Source organism: Pinus tabuliformis, chromosome X (genome assembly GCF_031772625.1).
Source record: "Pinus tabuliformis cultivar Carrire ecotype Pingquan chromosome X, CPIR1, whole genome shotgun sequence".
In the NCBI taxonomy this organism is placed as follows: domain Eukaryota; kingdom Viridiplantae; phylum Streptophyta; class Pinopsida; order Pinales; family Pinaceae; genus Pinus; species Pinus tabuliformis.
The window spans coordinates 1,092,393,643-1,092,401,586 of record NC_142308.1 but is presented as its reverse complement, the minus strand read 5'-3'; positions in this window follow the sequence as shown (position 1 = coordinate 1,092,401,586).

Below are 7,944 nucleotides of genomic sequence, written 5' to 3'. Positions count from 1 at the left end.
CGGCCAAAAGTTTATGAAGCTCTTCTTTGACAATGTCTTTTAATGTTGGGTTCATACGCCTTTGTGGTTGCCAAATAGGTCTCATTTCTTCATTTGTATAAATATGGTGGATGCAAGTGTCTGGATGTATACCCCTCATATCCAAGTAATCCCATGTGAATGCTCCGGTTTGGTCATGAACCATACTCATCAACTGCTGCTTTTGTTCTGCAGTCAATCCTGTACCAATATGTAAGATTTTCCCTTCCAATATTTCCATTGGTTCTGTGGTGAGCTCATGACTTTCCTCCATTGCTACAAATGAAGCAAAGATAGCTGGGTGGTAGGTTTCCTGAAACTCATCACTAAACACATGTTGATAACCATTAAAAGAGATGGGATAATTGATACAAGAGCTATCTGCTAAAAACTGCTGCAAAACATGCTCATCAGAATGCTCCTGGAGACCTCTAGATTGATCTAATGTTAACAAGGGGAACATGCAGTCTTCATCTCCATATGGGTTTTTGAGCCATAATGGTACTTCGGCAGTTGTTTGAGCAGGTGGAAAAATAGACAATGTTTGATTTTGAGGACCATTAGAAATGATCATTTCCCCATTTCTGCATCCTATGACGGCATCAGCCATTGCCAGCCATGGCCGCCCTAGGACTACCAGGTGTCCAGGCCTAGAGGTTTTTGGGGAAATGACTATAAAATCTATGGGGTATTGCCAAGAGGCAATAGTAACTACTATGTCCTCCAGGGATCCTATTGGTCTAACGACGGATTTATCTGCCATTTCTAAAAGGATAGGGGTGGTTTTAAGTCCCAGTAGCTGTAATGACATCATTGTTTCATAAGTCATTGCATTTATTGCTGCCCCTAGATCTACAAGAGTGTTTGGCAGAAGTACTCCATTTATTTCAATAGTGACAAATGTGATTCTCAGGGTCATATTTGGCAGGCATGTCAGACATTCTGGTTATTATACCCCTTTCTTCCCGGTTTCTTAATGCAGAGATCCTTAACAATTTTGGTGTATATGGGAATGTCTCTAATTGCTTGTAAAACACATTCCTAAGTTAATTTTCCATGTCATATTCAAGCGGGACCTCTTCTTTCTTTACTATTAGTCTTTCTGGGTACAGTGGTTCAGGTGATTCTTCTTCTTTCTGTTGTTGTTTTTCGTTTTGTGAATGATTTTCGGATGACGTGGAGGGTACCTCTTCTTGGATGACGACAGTTGATTTTCCTTTGTTGACTGTCTTTCCTGATCGTAATTGGATTTCGTTCAGAGGAATGGCAGTGATCATGTATGTGGGAAAAGGTTGAATATCAATGTTTTGCACTGGTTGAGGTAACCTATTATGGTTTGGGTTAGGTACAGGTTGCACGGCAACAATGTAGGACAGGGTGGGTTTATGGTAGTAGGTGCCTATGAAGATGATGGGTTAGTAGGTGTAGGTAATAATTGATGCAAAGGAGGTGGTGGCAGTGTAGGTTGTTGATACATATCAGGGTTATACGCTTGCTGATAGGTTTGTGTGGCTGGATTATATGAAGTACTTGGCATATTTGGATAGGGTGCATAGAATTGAGGTGGAGGTTGATAGTTGTTGGCATAAGGGTTTGACCTCCAATTCTGGCCCCAGGAAGTATTTTGCAGTTGCTGAGCAACCCAAGGAGGGTAGGATGCAGGAAAGGTCCATGGCTGAGTCTAGCTATAACCTTGAAGATTTGGATCTGGAAACACATTCTGACTCTGGCCTCTCTAGGTGGGTCTTTTGGTTGCTTGAGATTGGTCAATGGTTTCAGCATTCCCCTTGTAGATGGCTTGTAAGCCAGGAAGTGATGGGCACTTCTTGGTCGGGTGCTCTAAGGTACAGATTCCACAGACCTCGATGGTGTTTAAAGGACATTCCCTTTCTGCATGTTTATGCCTACACTTGGAACAAAAGACTGCCATGGCTGCCTTCTCAACTTCTTTCTTTTGTTTAATTTTCATGGTGTCTAGCTGGTCACTGATTGTGTTCAAGATATCAGTTTTAAAATTTTCTAATAGGTTCCCCAACTCGACTCTTGTAACAGCATTAGCCGCAGTTTTCTTTTGCACATAGTCTCTAGAATTGTATCTAAGTTCCCGAAGCTTTTTACCCACTTTGGTTTGGCTTCTAGAATAGGTGCGACACAGCTCAATGACTTCCGCAAATTGCTTTTTATAAATGACTCCACCACTGAGCAGATTTAATGTTTCAATGCAATCGTCTCTCAGCCCTTTTAGGAAAACAGTTCTAATAATCTTTTCATCTAGGTTGGACCCACGGGAATTGTGGAAGTTGTATAGGAACCGTTCAAGATACTCTTCTAGATTTTCATCTTCATTTTGTTGCATCCTAAGGATATCATTGATGTCCCTACTCTTGCAAAATTCTTGATACTTTTTAAGAAAAATTGATCTCATGTCATCCCATGTGTATATAGTGTGTTGCCCTAGACTCATGAACCACCTAAGGGCTGCATCTTTTAATGTGGTGGGAAACAATTTGAGTTTATGAGCATCGTCATAATAATTATAACTACGACATAAAATATCGAATTCAAAAAGAAAGGCATCAGGATCTTCAGATGATTTACCGTAGAACAATGGGAGAGATGCCATTGGAATTCTCTTCATTGTGATGTCATGTGTCACATCTAAGATAAGGAATCCAAAGGTGACTTCCTCTTCGTCTTCCTAGTTGCCCCCTCTAAAGAGATTCCCATTGCGTCGAGGACCTTCTCCCTCTTCTTGACGTTCTTCGTTGTGTCTGTCCTCTCCATGTTGGTGATCCATCTCTGCGACTAGCACCCGCTGGGGTTTGCTAATTATGGAGTGGACCAGGGGTATTGGAACACGGTTGATGTTGGTTGATTGCTCGTCCAAGAGGTCTTATTGTTCTATTGGTTCTTCTACTGGGTTGTCAAAGACAATTTGTTGAATGATCCTTTCCCCTCGATCTAGGAATTCCTGGTTTGAAACCACGTTAGCATCAACACTTCCTCCTTCTTGTCTCAATCCTACATATTGATTAGCAACGATGAGAATGGGTATATTAACTGATCCAAAAGTTGTAGGAAATCTAGAACTGGAAATAAATCTACCCTTACTATCCCTAGGTCTACCTGCACTCCTACACATAAAGATAAAGGAAATAAAAAATCCAAGGACAAGAAATGATCGGTCAAACTTTCGAGCAACCCCAACAAAAGTGGATGCATGGCTCTTCACTCATGTCTTACCGTACTCTCTTTGCCCTCTGACAATCCTGCAAGATCCTGAAACTCAAATGATAATGGTTATCTGAATAAGAAATGACAACTTCCCTGGCAACGGTGCCAAAATGTTGAGAGATTAAATTGTCAAATTAAACCTCTTAATATTAATTGTCAAACTGGGGTTCGTAAGCACGAGTTTCCTTGTGCTTTCTTTGTTCAAGGCTAAATTAGAGTTTTAACATTTCCTTATAATAATTCGTGGAGTAATAAACACATTAACACTTGCAAACATTTAGCTGTCAAAAGCAGACCCAACAATCAAATTTAACCTAGAGATCTCAGAAATCTTTACAAACTCTACCTAGTATTCAAATCTGAACCTAACAAGCTACTAAACTATTTATGACTGATCTTAAGTAATGAAAATGAACTACTAATCACACAAGACTCAATCAACCAAACACTCAAATGTTGGTTCTAGCTCTTCCAGTTTATACCCAAAAGAAACAAAGATCTTCTACTTGTAATAGCTATTCAATCCTCAAGCAATCTGTACTAATAGAAATCTGTACCTAATGGCTTGTTACCCTACTAACAAGGATTTCGGAAGTTAAGTACTGAACTGAACAATCACTCTATTTCACTCTGTAACTTGCTAACTCAATTTGTATTTGCAATCAAACCACTTACAAGTCCTAATTAATCATAATGATGAAAACAACTTCAAGCATCTAGTCTACTCGATACATAGCAATCCAATCAAACAATTTCGGAGAAACTGTACTTTAAATCATTCTGTAATCACACCAATCCTTACTTGCAAATAACCTTACTTGGAACCAATGTACTACTGTTAAAATCTAATTGATATCTAACTTCTGAGAAATGTAATCAATCACTTCACACAAAGCAGGGGAAATCATTTATCCAGATAAACTAATGAAATCGATCATCACACGAAACAGGGGGAAATCATTCATCTAACTAAACTAATGAAATCGATCAACACACAAAATAGGGGAAATCATTTATCTAATTAAACTAATGAATTTGCATTTAACAACTAATCATCCAAAGCGCTCTTTTGTATTCTACGTTCAATCCACACAGTCCACTACTCAATTCAAGAGTCTATTTGCCAAATGAAACAGGGCTAAAGCGATAGTAAATCATCCAATACTTATGAAAGCAATCTTAATCATCAATCCAATTAGCTCAAAACCAAATCGAGGGTATACCAATTACAGCATTTAAACGATCAATGAGGATTCCCTTATGTCGTATTGCCTGCAAAATAATTCAACAAAGAGTCAATTCGATCTAGTTCTTTAGAGGAAGTGAAGAACAGTTTGGTGGATAGACAAATCTCACACTAGTTAGCTCGAATCCCATTCACCCCTGATCACTGAAGAGATTTAAATATCAAAGTAATTCAACACTATCAATGGATTAACAAATTCATTTCATTCATCAAATGACCATGTAGCACACCTCTGTCGATTATAAATCAATACGATAGCAAGGTTTATGGACATAGCATAACGTTGTTTTGAAAGAAACATAAGGATCACATAGGAATTCAATTGCAGATTATGGACACAAAGGGTTTAAAATTCGCAGTGAAGGAAAAACTCATTGTAACTAATCACATAGTGTCACTGTTATGCAATATACAAAGCTAACCCAGATGGGTGGGCCCGACCACACCTGGGAGCTGGCTAACTTACAGTAAAGGAAAGATTTTGAACGCGATCAATTGGTCATCATCAGCAATTCATCAAACGCTTAATCCAAATTCAAGGCAGAACCATTGTCGATATCTTCAATTAAAAACAAGTCATGAAATACATAACAAATACTTCAACGTTTGAGTGCTAGCTTAACATATTACATCACAGCCTTTTATAGGCTTTTAATTAAGTTTAAACAACTGAACTAAAGATGGTAAATCGTAACAGTCCAACTAATTTACTCCTTCAGAGTGGATAGCTTTGAACAACTGGTCCATATTGGTTCAACAACCTGTAACCGATCCCAAACTTAGTGTTTACTCCAGTCAGCGAGGATAATCACAGATCCTTGGTGTAGCAGTCTTTCCATCTGGAAACATGCGGTTAGGTACCAAACTTAAGATAGCTCTTGGTTCATTGCCTGTTGCTTCCTGTTGTCATTCCTGCACATCTCTGGAAGGTTTACACTTTGATCATAATAATAAGTTAGTTGAAGGAGTCGCTACTTATATCTACTAAATTTCACCAATAAATAGCAAAATATAATCATAAAAGGATTTACCTCAAAATGGGGATTGGAACAGTGATTAGGATAGTAGAATAGCAAGTAAGTGGGTTTGGGGATGCCAAAAGACCTAAATAAGGATGAAAAACTTGTAGTGATAGGCACAAAATGGGGGATCAACACATGGCATATGGCATGTGGTGCCACATACCCTAAAGGTGATATGTGGTGTTAAAATGGAGTTGATGTGCCCCTGGGGCCATGTCATTGCGAACCATGGACCACAAATGATGATTTGTAGTGTTAATTGTGGCAGGTCGTGGAGCTAATAGAAGTCACAAAATGAGAACTATTCCCAGTAATTAGTGTGGAAATTGATGCCATGTCGTAGAGTTTTAAAAAGGTTGTTCTAAATAAATGGTGTGGGGTGTGATGGTGCTATGATTTTGTGGGGAACCACATGGGATTTCTATGGATGTCACTTGGCAATGCCACAAGGCAGGGCATGTTAATGTGGCAGGGTTGAAGGGATTGATTTACAAATCGGCATAGCTTTCAATTCGAGAATTGAATTGAGATAAAATTTAAATCGCCAGAAAGCTCTTGAAGAGGTGAACGTAATGGTGGCAGTTGGTTTAAGTTTTGAGGAGGGTGGATAAAGAGGATTTTTGCGATCCCATCTTCATAATAAATCTTGGGTTAGTTTTAATGTAACACCTCCCATAGCCGAGGTCAACCCAAGGGGGTGGGAGGGAGTGTTACAGCCCCTCTCTCTCTACACCTCACAACCATGTGATGTGCCATGAGTGGAATCATTATAAGAGGAATGCAAAGATATGTGCTTGAGTATTTCAAACTTACATTGTTTGTTCAATTTGAAAATTGATATGTATAGAAGTGCTTCAATTTGGATTTCTACATCTAAAACATGATAATGGTGAGAGTGGTAAGTAAAATAAAGAGAATTCATGGAGTTTCTAAACATGAGAGAGTAGAGAGTTACATCTATGTTAGTGAACCACAAAACTTGTGATTGAGGAAAGTCACACAACATGACTCTCATACAATTATTAATGAAAAATGTGTATTGCATTTCATCAATAAAATAAACACATAAATACAATATTTTGACATTTTAATTTTATTTTCTAATAAGTTTTCACTTTTAACTTTTTCACTTATTATTGAATTGGATAAGAAGATTTTTAAAATCTAGATAACTATTCAAATGTACTTGTAACTTTTCCTATCCGAATCAATATGAACAAGACACGCTTTACTATGGATTAGGTTTACAATAAAATCAAAATATATTGAAAAGCTTAAATGTGGTGCGCATATTTTAATAATTTCATAATAAAGCAGAATGGAAAACTTGAGTGCTTCCAGAAGGAAAATGAAATAAAATGTAGTGGACTGGAATGCCGTGTAGAATCAAATTCGTGATACAATTGAAATTTAAAGGGGTAGGCACTGTAGAAGAACAAAGTGACGAAGAGTCCTAGCAGTTGTCTGTATGAAAACCTTGGCCCAACGGGTTTCGCGGAAAGCACCTCCACGGTCCTGTGCTGAAGTGAACTGGTGCGGGTGAAAAAAAGACGCGGTTTCCCAAACCACTCCTTACTTGGAATCAGACCTCCACCACTTGTAGTTCAACACGCATTAGGACTTTACTCAGGCAAATCAAAACTCGCTATATGACACTGGCACACCTCTGCCACATTATTTATACCATTTGTATGATGTTCTACATACAGGTTCGGCCATCCCCTCCGAGTGCTAGGGAAATGTATTGGTAGTCTGTATCCAGATTCCAAACGACTTTGCTATAGAAATCTGCACGCACAGTAACAAGTTAGGGTTGAGTACTAAGAGTTTTTTTCGTTTATACAGTTTAGGAAGATCACTTCTCCGTGATTTGGATTTCATTTAACAATGAATCTATTCAGGGAAAGGCTATATATTATGAACTTGTTCCTTGCAATATTAGTTTGCTGCTTGGGATGCCTGTGTGGTATTGCATTTGGACAGTTGAATGAAGCTTTTACAAGTTCTGTTAATTTCCCAGACATCGGAATCACATGCATTGGTAATTTAGCTGTTTTCATTACAGTTATTTTACGAGGCTGGGTTTCTATAGCGGTTCAGTGCCCTTCTGGACCCCTTTTTGGATTGTTAAAATATGAGAAATTGAAGAAAATAGCAGGGTTGGAAGGACTGACAACTTGTTCGAAAGAACTACGGACATGTGATGTCATAATATTGTCAAAACAGCCGGCCAGTTATTCGATGCAGAGATTATTCAAGTTCATCTCCGATGTTCGTCAGGTGCACTCCATCTTTCTGCAGTGCCGCCCTTTACAATCTGTAGAAAATGTGAGTGTAGAGACCTGCCAAGGGAATCATTGTAGATGCACTGTATTCGAGACGGTGGAGGAAATCTCAATAATGCTTTCTCGTCGGATGCCTGGA